The 14816-nt window shown below is 47.5% G+C and overlaps 1 protein-coding gene across 2 annotated transcripts in view; it reads right to left on the bottom strand.

Annotated features, from left to right (window-relative positions):
• ZC3H3 (zinc finger CCCH-type containing 3) overlaps positions 1-14816 on the bottom strand; it is a 379413-nt gene that overhangs the window by 178135 nt on the left and 186462 nt on the right. The gene's annotated exons all lie outside the window — the stretch shown is intronic.

The raw sequence follows: 14816 nt of genomic DNA, 5'->3' as shown, positions 1-14816 counted from the left end.
AAAGAAGAGAGCTACAAGCCTGAGCAAAAGTCTAGAGTGTCAACCTCATAAGGATACTTAGGTGCATTTAGTGGAGAGATGTATTAGTTCTCAAATAGGAGAATGAGTGCTCATCAAACCCACCAAAGATTTGAGGTAGCCCAATTTAGAGTGTTAGGAAGAGACTACATAACATAAGAACATTAGAACAGCCCTGCTGGATCAGGCCCAAAGTCTATTTAGTCCCACATCCTGTTTCACACAGTGGCCCACGAGATGCCCCTGAGAAGCCCACAGGCAAGAGTCGAGGGCATGCCCTCTCTCCTACTGTTGCTCCCCTGCAACTGGCATTGAGAGGCATCGTGCCTCTGAGGATGGAGAGGGCCCACAGCCACCAGACTAGTAGCCACTGATAGCCCTGTCCACCATGAATTTGTCTAAGCCCCTTTTAACGCTATCCAAGCTAGTGGCCATCACCACATCCCATGGCAAAGAATTCCATAGGTTAATTATGCACTGTGTGAAAAAGTACTTCCTCTTGTCAGTCCTAAATTCCCCAACCTTCAGTTTCATGGGGTGACCCCTGGTTCTAGACTCCCACCAATCAGAGCAATTCAGCAGGGAAACAAGCTACCAAGAGAGGCTGTTCTATTTCCTTCCTTGACAATCTTCAAGAAAATGCTGAAGTAGCATCCATGAGAGGGAATCTTTAAGTGGGGCTGGACAAGATGATCCACCAAGTCCCTTCTACATGCTCAATGGAATCAGATGATGCCACCCACTGAAGGCTGTCTGACTTCTCCACACTAACTGGTCCTCATCAGCTGAGCTACCCTGCAGAAACCCCTGTGGGCCGCCCTCTCCTAAGCCCCTTGTTGTGTGAACTTGTCATGATTGAGACTCTTCCTTTTGGCCATCCTGCCAGACTGTTCTCAAAGGCTCTCCGCCCAGACCCGGATTGCATCTTGCAAGCGTTTGCTGCCTTCCCCTGAATCCAACACAATCCATGCATGTATATATCACAGGACCAGTAGTCAAGCTCCATTTCACTGTATCTGCAGTAAAATTACACCACACAGCGCCACTGCTCATGCCAGAAGCCCTGTTTGCCCCTGGCATCAGATGTTGCAACACTCACGAGCCACACTTCTTGTTCTAAACTCCCACACCTTATCCATGCACCCCCAGACTTCGTCCAAAAACGCAGGTTTTCGTTTCCCCCAGTGCTAGAAGTAGGATGGGAGGCCACCCCACTTCTTCTCAGGCAGATGTAATCGAGTCTGGCCTCACCACTGCACTTCCTTTTTGTTCCTCCCACTCAGAGGACTAGTCTGCTCCTGCACCGTGCAGCTTGGCTCATTTGTCCAAGTCATCTGGAGCAGTTTGCTCTACATAACATTAAAGGAGCCCTGCTGGATCAGGCCTAAGGAAGCCTATCTGGTCCAGTGTCGTGTTTCATGCAATGGCCCACCAGATGCCCCTGGGAAGCCCAGAGGCAAGAGCTGAGGGCACGCCCTCTCTCCTGCTGCTGGTCTTCAGAGCCACCGTGCCTCTGAAGAAGGGACTTGGTGGTGGAGGCTGGAGGTGGCCTATATAGCCACCAGACTAGTAGCCACTGATGGACTTCTCTTCTGCATGGATTTCATGTGGAACACAAGACGCCAGCCCTTGGTCCATCTCGGCTAGGCATTTCAAGCAGACATGTTTCTCAGTCCTGCCTGGAGAGGCTGGGGTGTGACGTACCTGTGGCACAGCCAGTCCCCCTAGTTCTCTGCTTGGGCTGGACTACAAGCCCCCTGCCTTGTAGTGGTGGAAATGGAGACTGTGCCCTGTGGATCTCCCTCATCTGCTCCACCAGGTACGCCGGAGAGGGTGCAGGGAGAGGGCCCCCTTGCTTCCCTCTCTCTGAATATTACAGATCACTCCTGTCGTGGCGCGGGTATCTTCGGACACTTTCTGTACTCATTTAGAAAGAATACCTTTTATCTATGGCATCTACACTCCCAAACAGATTTATGTATTTAATCATTTCTACTTTCACAATATTTTGCAGTGTGATATACACACCATTTTTTCTGCTGAATGTTCCATGCAATTAACAGCTATATGTTTGATTCTGTTTCTTCCCCTTCTTGATAGCCAGCAATTTTTTTCCTCCAGCTTTAAGGAATGCATCTAATTGCCTGACTTTTATAACATACAGCTATAACTGCCCAGATAATTAAAGCTGACACTACATGCTGAGACTAAGTCTGCTGGTTTTATAACTGATTTGAAGAGATGACTCCCAGCCCCCCATGGGAATCCTCTAATTAAAATTATTGCAAGGTGGGGGAGAAAGGAGAGAAATGGAGGCCCATATCCCCACCCCCACCCCCTCTCCCAATTCTTCTCTCTGCCTTGGGGAAGGCAACCTTAATATTCCCTGCAAGCTAAGTTAGACAACTTCTAAGGGCAATCTATCAGGAGCAACAGCAAAGAAAAACCCACAAGCAAGAATCTGAAGCAGTTACTTTCACCAGGGCAGGGGCCAAAATTTGGTCCAGGGTTAAGTAGCAAACACCTTAAGCCTAGCCATATACATTTTATCCTAAACCTAGAAAAAGTCGCTTGCTCCAAACTGAAGAGGAGTATTCTCCTTGCAGTAGCATCTGTAATGCTGGCACTGTGGACACCGAGGTGCTCTCCGAGAACTCAGCACGGGGCCCTGTGCACGCCCTCCATCGCCAACCAGTGGGCTGCAATCCAGATCTTCCATGATGTGGGCTACATCGTGAGCGCCACATCTCTTGGAGAGCAAATAAGACAAAGAGAACACCATGATAGAGCCTCAATGTTTAGACACAGTACACCTCACAATTAGATGCTGGGGACAAAAACAAGGGAGGGCATACAAGCGGCAGGCTGTGAGGAACTACTGCACCTATCAGCCCAGCAGGATTCCTCCACCACCACCACCCCCTTCCTCGCCCTCTCCTCTTCTCTCTCTGGCCTTCTCTAATACTGGGAGTCCTTTTCGTGCCAGAATGTAAGTGTTGGTTTTTCTGAATAGTCCCATATTTGGAAAATGCACCTCTCATTACTAGATGCTGAGGACAAGTTTCCATTTGGTTCTCTCTCTGTAGGATACCAGGCAAGTTCACTCCCAATTGAGTAGGCAAGTGCCCAAAGAGCAGCCGACTAAGAAAAGGTAATGTTTCTACTTCTTTAGAACCATGAGGGCTAGGACCGTGCTTGAAACTGAACATTGGCCTTGAAAGCATGTCACACAGACAACCCGACTCTGGGCAGAAAAGATGCAGGAGCACATACCAGGCTGTGAGCCCTGGGCAATTTCACATCAGTGTCCACCGACAAAGCTCCAAGCCAGCATGCCGGCTTCCCAGCGTTCTGCAGCAGAACGACCTACAGCCATAATTTTGCCAAGTCATTGCCAGTAAGAACTGATAAAAGCAGAACTGCTATAAAGTATATTAAAAGACAAAAAAGGGTACATTAAGGTAATGTTAAGTCTCATAATTCCCATGAAAGGCGGGAAGTTAAAGCTGTAAGTCTGGGCTTAAAGACCTTCTGCGGCCTTGCAATAAAACACATCCTCGCTAGGGGAAAAAAGTTATATTAATCAACCCTCTGCAGCACTTCTCTCTTCCTACCCCCATTAATAAGGACTGTGAGCAAACGGTTCTGATCTAGTCCAGGGTTTCTTAACCTTGGGCCCCCAGATGTTGCTGGACGACAACTCCCATAATCCCCAAGCAAAAGCCATTGCAGCTGAGGATTCTGGGAGTTGTGGTACAACATCTGGGGGCCCAAGGTTAAGAAACCCTGATCTAAACCAGGGGTTCTCAACGCTGGGTGTTCTTGGACTTCAACTCCCATAATTCCCAACCAAAGGCCACTGGGGCTGGGAATTATGGGAGCTGCTATTTATTTCATTGCATTTCTCTGCTGCTCCATGTCTAGGGCTCAGGGTAGCTGACAACCTAATAGCACCACATATAAGAGACAAAAAATAAAGCTGAATAGGTGGCAATGGGTAAGTCATACAACCAAAAGGGAAGGCGGGTTAATGCCATAAGTACGGTTCAGCCCCTCAGGTGAGCAGCCTTGGAGGGCCCCTGGACCCACAACTGTACCTGAAAGACCAAGCTGAAGCAGTGCCCTGGGCACCTCCAAACACCAGGGGAGAGGGATGTGATCTTTTCTCCCAGACTGACGGTGGGGGTGGGTGGGAGAGACATCCTCCAGGACCATCACTCCTGCCTTCATCACCACAAGACTGGACTATGCAGTATGCTCAATGAAGGCTGTCTTGGACATTTGTTTAGAAGCTTCAACTAGCACAGCTTGTCACAGCAAACAGGAGTTTGCCTGCTGACACATCACTCCAGCATCCCCACAACTCCAAGGCCCAATTCTTCCAAATGCAGGCACAGACCTTGAAAAGTCCTAACCCACAATTTGTTGCGGCTGGAGATAATGGGAGTTGTGGTCCAAGAACAGCAGGAGAGCTTCAGGTTGGCCACGCGTGTCCTAAACAGCAGAGGCACCTGCCTCTGCCCAGAAGTACCACTGCAATTTCTGTGATAACAGAAGACAATCTGTACATCAGGCTCAGGGAGCAAAGAAAGGCACCTGCAGAGAGCTCCCCCACTCCACCCCCTGTGCTCTTCTCAGGTCTGAGCAAGGGCATCATTTGGATGCATTTTGAGATCCACTTATTGGGGCTACACAGAGGGCCAAGCTGGTTACATAATGAGAGCGAGCGTGGCGTAGTGGCTAGAGTGCTGGACTAGGACCGGGGAGACCCGAGTTCAACTCCCCATTCAGCCATGAAACTAGCTGGGTGACTCTGGGCCAGTCACTTCTCTCCCAGCCTAACCTACTTCACAGGATTGTTGTGAGGAGAAACCTAAGTATGTAGCACACCGCTCTGAGCTCCTTGGAGGAAAAGTGGAATAGAAAATGTAAAATCATCATCATCAATTTGATTTCTATGCCGCCCTTCCAAAAATGGTTCCAGGTAGTTTACACAGAGAAATAATAAATAAATAAGATGGATGCAGTAGCTTTTTATGGCTGCAGTTTAAGGCATCAACTTGGGATTCAAAAAATGGCTCTACTGTCACACGGCTACAGGCTCACTGAACTGCTACCCCACAACTGGCTTGCATCGTTTAGCAAAGCTAAGCTACAGCAAACACTTCTCAACAGTCATCTTTGAAGCCCAGTTCGTTGCCTTGACCCTTCAAGGCTAGGCAAGTTAGATTTAAAAGAAGGGGAGGGGAGAGAGAAAGAGAAAGAGAAAAGAAAGAAACTGCCATCAGACCAAGAGAGCCTAGAGCGCTGCCAGGAAGACCTTCCATGCTGTGCACCTTTTGGACCACCAACTGCTTCTCATCCATCAGTCGCCCTCCTTATTCATCGGCTCTAATTCACTCCACAAGATATGCAAGTCACAAGCCTCCCAGGAGCCACTGGGCCGTCCCTTCTACAGGCTCACTCTTTCGTAGAAGCCCCACAAGCCCCTAATGAGAGTTATGCTCCAGCACTGATGGGAGGGTCAGGGCCTTCCGATAGTATTTTGTCAGGTCTCTTGCGAGAAGCTGGAATTTAGCAACACCAGGCCCCTCCTTCTGCTTTTCCTGGGGAAGCACATTTGTGATCCCAGGAATCCTTACCACAACTCAGTATCACCACCACCACCACCACCTCCCCCTCCTCCTCTGCACTGGACAAGGAGGCCTGAGGCCAAGAGAACAGTGGCTGGCCAAAATACCATTGAGGGCAACTGTAGCTCAGCTAAGATTTGGACGGGGAACCTCCTGCTCACAGCTCATGCTCTTCGCCACTATGAACCGCAAACTCGCAAGCTTCCTGCCCTCACATCTGTCCCAGAAATGGAGGCATGCCCAGCAAGGCCCCCCTCTTCAGGATCCAACACTGCTTTGTGCCGCCTTCCAGGCAGGTTCAGAACTCCTCTCTCCTCCAATGAAGAGATGAAGCCCCAGCCCCACGGTAACAGATCACATCCCAATAACTGCAACTTTTAAAAGGAGTGCATTTTACAGCAAAAGTGCCAGGCACTGGCACATAAGGAGCACTGCTGTGAGAGCAGGCAAGGCGACAGCCACGTGGCTACTGGGGCTGTAGTTCAGTGCAGGTGCGGGGGGGGGGGGGGGCATGGCTCAGTGGTGGAGCTCAGGCCTTTTTATGCAAAAGGTCAGAGGTTCAAACCCAGGCGTTTCCAGGTGGGAGGGGGGAAGTCCCATCGGAAACCCTGGAGAGCAACTGCCAGTCAAGGAAGACAACACTGAGCAGGATGGACCAATGGTCTGAGTCTGCCTGAGGCAGATTCATAGGCACATATCTGAGAGCCCAAACTCCTCACCAGATGCAAATATGGCGAAGCTGAAAGGGCAGGACAAGATGGACCCACGCCAGCTGTAGCAGATCAGATTATAGCCCCATAGCACCCTCTTTTTCCTTTTAGGAGGTAGTGCTAGTCAAAAGGATCTCAGATGCCAGAGCTGGCAATCCTCTGCCAGAAACCTTGAAGAGTTGCCACCAGTCCAAGCAGATCGTACTGAGCTAGCTGGATCAATAATCCGACTCAGCACCAGGCACCTCTGTATGTTCAGGAGTAGGAGGGTGAGATAACCTTGCATTGACCTCAGCCGCCCCCAATGGTCCAGAGAGTTGTGCACATGTTGCCCTCCACCCCAATCCGCTGCTTTTGTGCAGAAACAAGAGTCCCTACTACAGCAGCCAAGTGGAAGACAGGACAGCAGCCTTCACCCCCAAGGATGCAAACAACACAGGCCCTTGCCCTCTCTTGGCTCATAGCCGCCTTCAGGCTGCAGTCCTTCCACTCAAATGCTGCCACTAAAATCAGATGGGTGAGTGGTTTGTGCACAGCAGTTTCGGGGTTAAACCAAAGAAAAGAAATGTGCCTCCTCAGTCGAGGACAAACATTTACACTATTTACTTTGGAGCTTCCAGGACTTGATGTAGCAGTGCTCCTCAGCCCAGCCGCAGTTAATACTCCACTGGGAGTCCTTTTTGACACACTGAAGTAAGAATTTCATTGAAAGAAGACTGCAACATGGGCCCTGATAATCTGTCGCATTTGCCATGCATTTGAATAGGATATGCAAATCATCACAATTACATGCAGCTAAAATATGCAGCTTAGCCACAGAGCCACCAGCTCATTTAAGATTTCCAAAGTGGCCCTTGGTGCTGAAATAAGTTATCAGTGCCAATGTTTTGCCAAATATATTTTATGATAGACAACCATGTACATGCCACAAAAACTGATAGTCACAAATGACTAGAAAAAGGCCCAGAAGCCAGATTGTCTATGTGCCTAGAAATCTGGAGCTTGCAGTTAAAAATGTGAGAACTTTATACAGCTCTTTGTAGGGTTATTGAGTAAAAACCTGCGGCTGGTGCCCAGGAGTTGAAATGACTTTCCAGCCCCAAGTCCATGCCGGGCCCCAATTCAAAGGAAGAGTGTTCAGCATTCATTCCAGCAAGCAAGGGATAAGCAGCCTCTAGACTCCTGCAGCTTAGAACAACTCTCCCGAGCCAAGGCAAGAGTCCCAGACTCTGGTGTAGTGTGTGGTGCCTGGGCCCATAGGAGAGCCTTCTCTGTGGCTGCCCCTCATCTTTGGAACACTCTTCCCTTCCCCCCACCCCCGCCAGATTCATTTAGCCCCCTTGCTGGCTGCAAGACCCACATGTTTCGCCAGGAGTTTGCCCTTTAATAAGAATAATATTTAATAATTAATTATTATTGTTGTTGTTTACACTGTCAGACAGGTGTCATTGACTGGTATGTTTTATCCAGACATCGAGTCCTTCCCAAGGACCTGGGATGGCTGAATTTTATTGTCAATGTTGTTGCTGTTGCTATAGATATCGTCGCAGAATATAGGCTGTTCCCAGTAAAGCTGCTTTTTGTAATTGGCTGATGGTGATTTCTGTGGCCCCGATGGTGTTGAGGTGCTCTTCGAGGTCTTTTGGGACTGCACCCAGGGCGCCAATTACCACTGGGATTATTTGGGTCTTTTTCTGCCACAGCCTTTCAATTTCAATTTGTAGATCTTTGTATTTGGTGATTTTTTCTATTTCTTTTCCTTCTATTCTGCTATCCCCTCGTATTGCTATGTAGATTATTTTGACTTGTTTTTCTTTCTTCTCGACTACAGTTATATCTGGTGTATTGTGTGGCAGATGTTTGTCTGTTTGTTTATTATTATTATTATTATTATTATTATTATTATTATTAATTGTTATTGGTATTGTTGTTTACCACCTAGAGTCCTTGGAGGAGGCGGCATATAAGAACATTTTAATTAATAAACAAACAAGCAAACCAACAAACAAACAAACTAGTCCACCACCTTGTTTCAAAGAGTAGCCAGCAGCTTGCTCTGATGCAGCACGGCTTTCGCTCTGTAAAGCACACCAAGGACTTCGAACTGGCTTGCACTGCAACAGTATCTGTGGAATTCATGTTTTTTAACCTTCCCCGCTTCTGAAGAGAGTGGAGTCATTGCAATAAGCACACAAGCAAATATCTAAAGAATCTGGAGGGCAAAGCTTTCGGTTCATCAGTCTGGCACATCCCCTCATGACACCTAGGAAGCCACTTTTGCAACCGAGAGGAGTTTCAGAAGGCGCTCGTGAAATTGTGGGGGAGTCTGGCCTCCAAGTCAAAACCCCACCACGTACATGCAGGCTCTCGGACACATCAAAAGTGGGCTTTTCAACTCCATGAAGGAGAGAGCTAGCATATTCTTTTGCACCAGGTCAGAGTTGGGAGACCCCTGGTGCATTGTCCATTCCAGGGCCCCATTGCAACACAGCCTCGGCTATAAATAAAAGCATCCCTAGACAACCTTCTTTGGAAAACCTTCGGAGGAATCTATTCAACAGCCTCCCTAAGTAGCTAGTTCTAGAGAGACTATGGAATCTCCTTTCAGAGAAGTTGCAATTTGAGAACATTGGACCCAAGTTTAAGAACCTCCAACAAAGCAAGATACAGCTCACTTCAGACACACCAGTACAAACTAGTAAAAAGAAATAAAAAAGTTAAACAAAAGCCTGTAAATAGAGCCGGTACAGTACTAGGGATGTGCACGAATCAATTTTTTGATTCAATTTGTGCCCGAATCTAATCGCCCCTGATTTGTTTTGTGTCCAAATCTGTCCCACCCGAATCACCCCTATTATATTTGGATTTGATTTGATTCAGATTCGGATCAATTTGGACCACTTATAAAGGCCCCAGGGGCCTTTTTGGGTGGTGGGTAGGTCGCAATCTGGGTGGTGGGTAGGTCGCAATGGGTGCCACCTACAACCCAAATTTCAAGGCAATGGGGCGCTTGGCTGATTTTTAATTGTTTATTTTTGTTTTTAATGATTTTGAATATTTCCGCCATAGGAAATAATGGGGATTCAAAATCACCATACCCTAACCCTAACATGGATTCCCAGCTTTCTTTCTTTTCTTTTCTTTTTCAAGGCTAAGCTCTAGCCCTTGTAGAACTGGAATTATGGAGCAAAACATGTGGTCACTAATTTTCAAGTGTTTGGATTCTTTTGTGTATAATAATCCTCACAATGAAGTATTCTCTGCACACACCTTCATTTATTCTGTTCTTGCCAACTGTCAACTGCCATGTGCCAACTATACACATACACCCCACCTGAAAGGCAGTGGGGTTTTTGAAGTGTTTAGATTATTTGGTGTCTTCATTACACACTTTCATTTCTTCTGTTTTGACCCCACTGTTTTGCATGTGGGGGTGGGGAATTAGTTGCATCCCACGTGCCAACTACCCCCACAACCTGCAAACCACTGGGTACTCAGTTCATATTTTAGGAATTTTCATTACACACTCTTTGGTGTGTAATAAATCCTCATAGAAATTCACTATGAGGAAAGGTTATTAGACACCAAAGAGTCTAAACACTTGAAAAAATTCCTAGAACATAAACTGAGTAGTACCCCACTGCCTTGCAGGTGGGAGTGGGTTGTAGTTGGCTCATGACAGTTGACAGTTGGCATTGTCCAATCAAAATGAATAAAAGAAATGGTGTGTAATGAATCCTCATAGGGATTCATTGAGGAAAAGTTATTATACACCAAAGAATCCAATTGAAAAATAGTGACCACACCATAACTCCACTTCTACAAGGGCTAGAGCTTAGCTTCTCCTTTTTAAATGAAAGCTGAGAATCTGGGGAATTAATAGGAGGAATCCTAATCTTGAATAAATTCAAATCAAATAAGGCAATTTGAATCAGACCCGAATCTAGCCAATCGACCACAGGGGCGATTTGTTCTGTCTCCAAATCACCCAGATCAACTAGAATTCGGGTACAAATCAATTTGTGCCCAAATCGATTCGCACATCCCTATACAGTACAGGGAAACGTTAGGGACTCTAAACCTTTACAGTCCCTGACACACAGCATGTCTTTCCAGAAGGCCTTCTGCATCATCTTTTTTGTCCTAAGATAAATATCCTCCCCTCTGAAGTTCTGCAGAGCCCTGGCCAGAACATGTTTCAGCAGGACTCACAAGACCTTTTCAATAGGCACAGAGGCCTTATAGGGTTTTTTTGCTATTCATGATTAATGCATTATAGGTCAGTCTATTCTTTCCCCACCCCGAGTTTCTGGAGTAAGGTGGGGTGAAAACCCAAGCCCCCAACAGGACTGTGAACCATGCCAGAAGGAGTTGCGTTCCTCAAACCGTGATCTGTTGTGCTTCTTTCCGAGCGGGGCAGTGAGCTCTGACCTAGTGGGGCCGACTCTTGCCTAGAGCCCAGAAGCAATGCCGCTCCCTCCCTCCCTGCCCTCCAGACTACTCCCCATTTGCAGCAGCCACACATCTGTGCCTCTCCACATGGGCAAGCATCTCTGCAAGCAGGCTATTTTGTCACTGAATAGCAGCAAGAGGCTTCCTCCCAACTCTGCCTCCCTGTGTCCTGACCTTCGGAAATTATTAATTTAGCAAGGTGTCGCTCATCCAACTAGGCAACTAGGCCCACCACCCCCAACCACCCTTCCAGTTTTGGCCTTTTTACCAGCGCTAGTTGCTGCTAATCCATCAGAAGCCCAATCAAACTGCCCCTCACTGCACGCCACCCACCGCCCCCACCACAGACACAGAAACCAACCCAGACAGACACAAGCCGAGATCCCATATGATTGAGGTCTTTCAGTCTCCCCACCGAAAGGAGACAAGCGAGTGCCAGGCAAAAACTCTATTCGCCCGTGGTAATTGGATGTTGCATTCATAGACTGGAGCCTCTTCTCTGATAGAGCCCATGCATGAGCCCTCGGCATTAACTGTGTTCTGAAAGGGACTCTCCGAAGCAGCTCGGTTTTCTATTATTACTTGCTAGCTGAGGGGTTTTGTGTAGATAATCATGTTATTTAGATAGGATGTTGGTTTAATTCCCTTCATTACAGGCTCCCAGGGTTGTAATTTTTTTTCTCCGCATGATGTATTCCCCGTGGCACATTTCACTCAAATCAAACACTTTACGCTTTTATTACAAACAATGCCCCAGCGTCCCCCGTTATCAGCCCAGCACACACATGCACACTCCTTGCAGAGATCCAGAGGTCAGTTCTAATGACTAATCGATCTCATTAGCTTTCCTAATTAAAAACTTTACTACCGCAATGGAAGACAAACTACAAAGAAACTGCTTGCATCATATTTGAATGGGATATGAGCACCATTTATCAGCCCAAGGCTCATGGCTTGTGCGCACCAGAGTGCGTGGCGCATTGCTGAGAGGGTGCTTTCACTCCCAGACATGCCTCCCCCGCGAGCAATTCCCACCAACCACACCCAAGGCGAGGAGGGGAAGGCAAAGAGGCTGGCAAGGAAGACGCGGAGACCTTCACGCTGACCTTCGAAAGGGCCCCCGGGTGGCCCTTAGAGGAGTGTGCGTGCACAAGATTGAGAGGGCCAGCAGGAGGAAGGTGGGGGCGGGAAAAGCAGGGCACTCTCTTCCTCTGGCTCTCAACACAGTGTGAGTGAAGACCCCCAAGAGGCGCTCAGCCCATGGCCAACCCTTGAAGTGCTTGCTATGGCAGGGGAGGGGGGAGGGATCCAATCAATCCCTGTATCAACTGGTTCTGCTGCACTGCTGTTCAGTTGCTCTCATTTCTCGTGGTTTGTCCTCAGAACGCACCTTCCGTTTGAGAAAAAATGGCATGGAACAGGGATCCACAAGTTCAGACTTCGCTCACTAGCCAGCCATTACTTGTGATCACTGCCAGTCCCTGCTCTCCCCTCCCTTCTGGCACACAGGCAGAGGGCTTAGGAGAGAAGCAGGTCTTCTGGCACTGGGAGGGTCAGAAACAGAGGGAGCCCTCTCCAACTTCTTAGAAGAAACACCGGCTGCTTCTCACCTTCCCAAAAATGGCAGTGGAAACAAGAAGAACAAATATGTATATACCGCTTTTCAACAAAAGTTTCCAAAGCGGTATACAGAGAGAAATAAACAAATAAATAAATATGGTCCCCTGTCCCCATAGGGCTCACAATCTAAAAAGAAACACAAGACAGTACTGTGCTGGGGGTGGACAGGCCCAGCTGCTCTCCCCCAGGCTCAATAAAGAGAATCAGCACGTTCAAAAGATACCTCTTTACTCAGTTAGCAGGGGTTAATGAGACCTCCAATGAGGAGCGGTGGGGGTATCCTGATCACCAGAGGGGTGCAGCACTCACCACTGGAAAGCGGATTTGTAGATGCTGCGTGGGTTGTCCCCATATCCCTTGCAGTCAGTCAGTACAAGCATGTATTTAAAAGAGAGGGGCAGACGGGTACCAGGGCTCAAGTATGACTCACAATCATTAATTTCAGGGGCTAGTAGTGGGGGAGCACTCTGTACATGCTCAAAGAAATTTCAGTTATGGAACACACAAACCTGTTTTATTCCAGGGTCTGGCCACTGGTCCATCTGGACTGGTACTGCCAGTCCTGACTGGCCTCTAAGGCCTGAGATATTACTTTCCCGGCCCTGAGACTCTTAACGAACAAGAGGTGCCAGGGATTGAAGCTGGCATGCAAACTCCATGCTCCACCATTCAATTACAGCCCCTCCCACTTCATACATCATGGTGCTAAGCCCTGAGCTTGTCTTGGTTGCCACATTTTAAGAAGGTGCCCTACTCCGCTGCTGCTGTTCTCAGCTATTCAAGGAAGCCTCTGAGCCATCTCTGTTCCCCATCTGGAGCTGCTTCTCCTGGGATTTCTGGCTTTAGAGTGAGGCATTCCAGCAGTAATCAGAGGACTAATAAATCCAATGGTTTGATCTGAACCAGCCACCTGTTTGCAACAAAGGCAGGTCCAGCATGATAGCCCAAAGGGTGGTCAAGACAAGGGGAAGAATCCGTTAACCATTCCTTTAGCCAATATTACCCCATTATCCCTTCTAGAGAAGATTTTCATGTTGCACTGCAGGAACCTCCAGGCAGAAGTCCCCCATACTGGTGCAAAGAAACCATGGCTCTCTCTCTCTCTCTTTCTCTCTCTCATCCATCTACCAAGGGTGTCACATGCATATGATCAAGATTTCACCCACTGCTGAATGTCCATCTGCAGCTCTTCATCCCAGAAGAGTTCAAGGCTCTCCACAGGGCTTCCTTGTCACATTTCCTACATGCTCTATGCCCTTTCACTGGCACAAATTTCTGGGGCTCCCTTGCGACTCAGCTCCTCCTCCTCCTCCTGCCTTCAGGAAGGCATTGCACGGCCCACCAGACCGCCTCATTAGGATGCCTTCCAGCTGACGTTCTCTCCGGCTTCATTTCCCCCATGCTGCCACACTCCATTATCCCCACAGCCACAGAGGGGCCATGCTGGCACGCAGCAGGTATGGCAGAATGGCAGCTCCTTCCTCTGAGCTCATTCCCTCTCCATGTGATCTCACTCCGGTGGCAGAGTTGCTTCTCTGGAGGGACAGCAGCAGTAGCAGTGGTGCCTAAGCAGAGCCCCAAAGTTCAAGCCACATCATCTTGCAGGAGATGCTGATCAAGTGACCACAGTCACCTAAGCTCCTAAGGCAGACCCTACATCCTTGGAGGTAGTGGAAGCATATTTACAAGGCAGGGTCAACATGAACATGGAAGAGGCTGGAGATAATGAGAACCAACTGGAACTTCTTTTGAAACATCTTTTTTAAAAATCCATATTTTAAAAATATGGATTGCTGGCAACTACTACACAAGCCTAGAAAACATGACTCTAAGTTATTTATTTTATTTTAAACTATTTATTGGATCTCTCACCCCTCCAACACTGCTCGGGACAGCTCACAAGAATGGTAAAACAGTAAAAAAAACATTAATGAAATAAGAAAGACAACAAAAAACAGGACTCAGTTAAAATCAGATTTAAAAGCTGAAAGTTAGAAGAAAGTTTAAAAAATTAAACACCCATCAGGTCTAGTTGCAGATAAAACACTAAAAAATCTCTCTGAAAAGATGGGCTTTCAGATGCTTTCAGAACCAGCCATGGGCAGATTTCAAGAGAGGGAAGGAAGACAAAAAGTTGACAAAAGAACCAAAAGATTGAAGGGGAAGGGGAAGAAGTATAATTGGGATGTTTATTTTTAATTTATTTATTACATTTTTATACTGCCCCACCCAACAGCTCTGGGCAGTGCACAACAAGTAAAATATAAAAACAAACACAATTTAAAACAATACAAAACATTTATCCCTTTTCCGCAGACATAAGGATTAGCGTATCCAGACACCCATATGGACAGTGACAAACACACAAAACAAAGGGGTACAA

This window comes from Hemicordylus capensis, chromosome 4 (assembly GCF_027244095.1).
Source record: "Hemicordylus capensis ecotype Gifberg chromosome 4, rHemCap1.1.pri, whole genome shotgun sequence".
Lineage (NCBI taxonomy): Eukaryota > Metazoa > Chordata > Lepidosauria > Squamata > Cordylidae > Hemicordylus > Hemicordylus capensis.
Note: the sequence above shows the minus strand (reverse complement) of the source record. Positions and strands in the feature narration are given on the sequence as shown.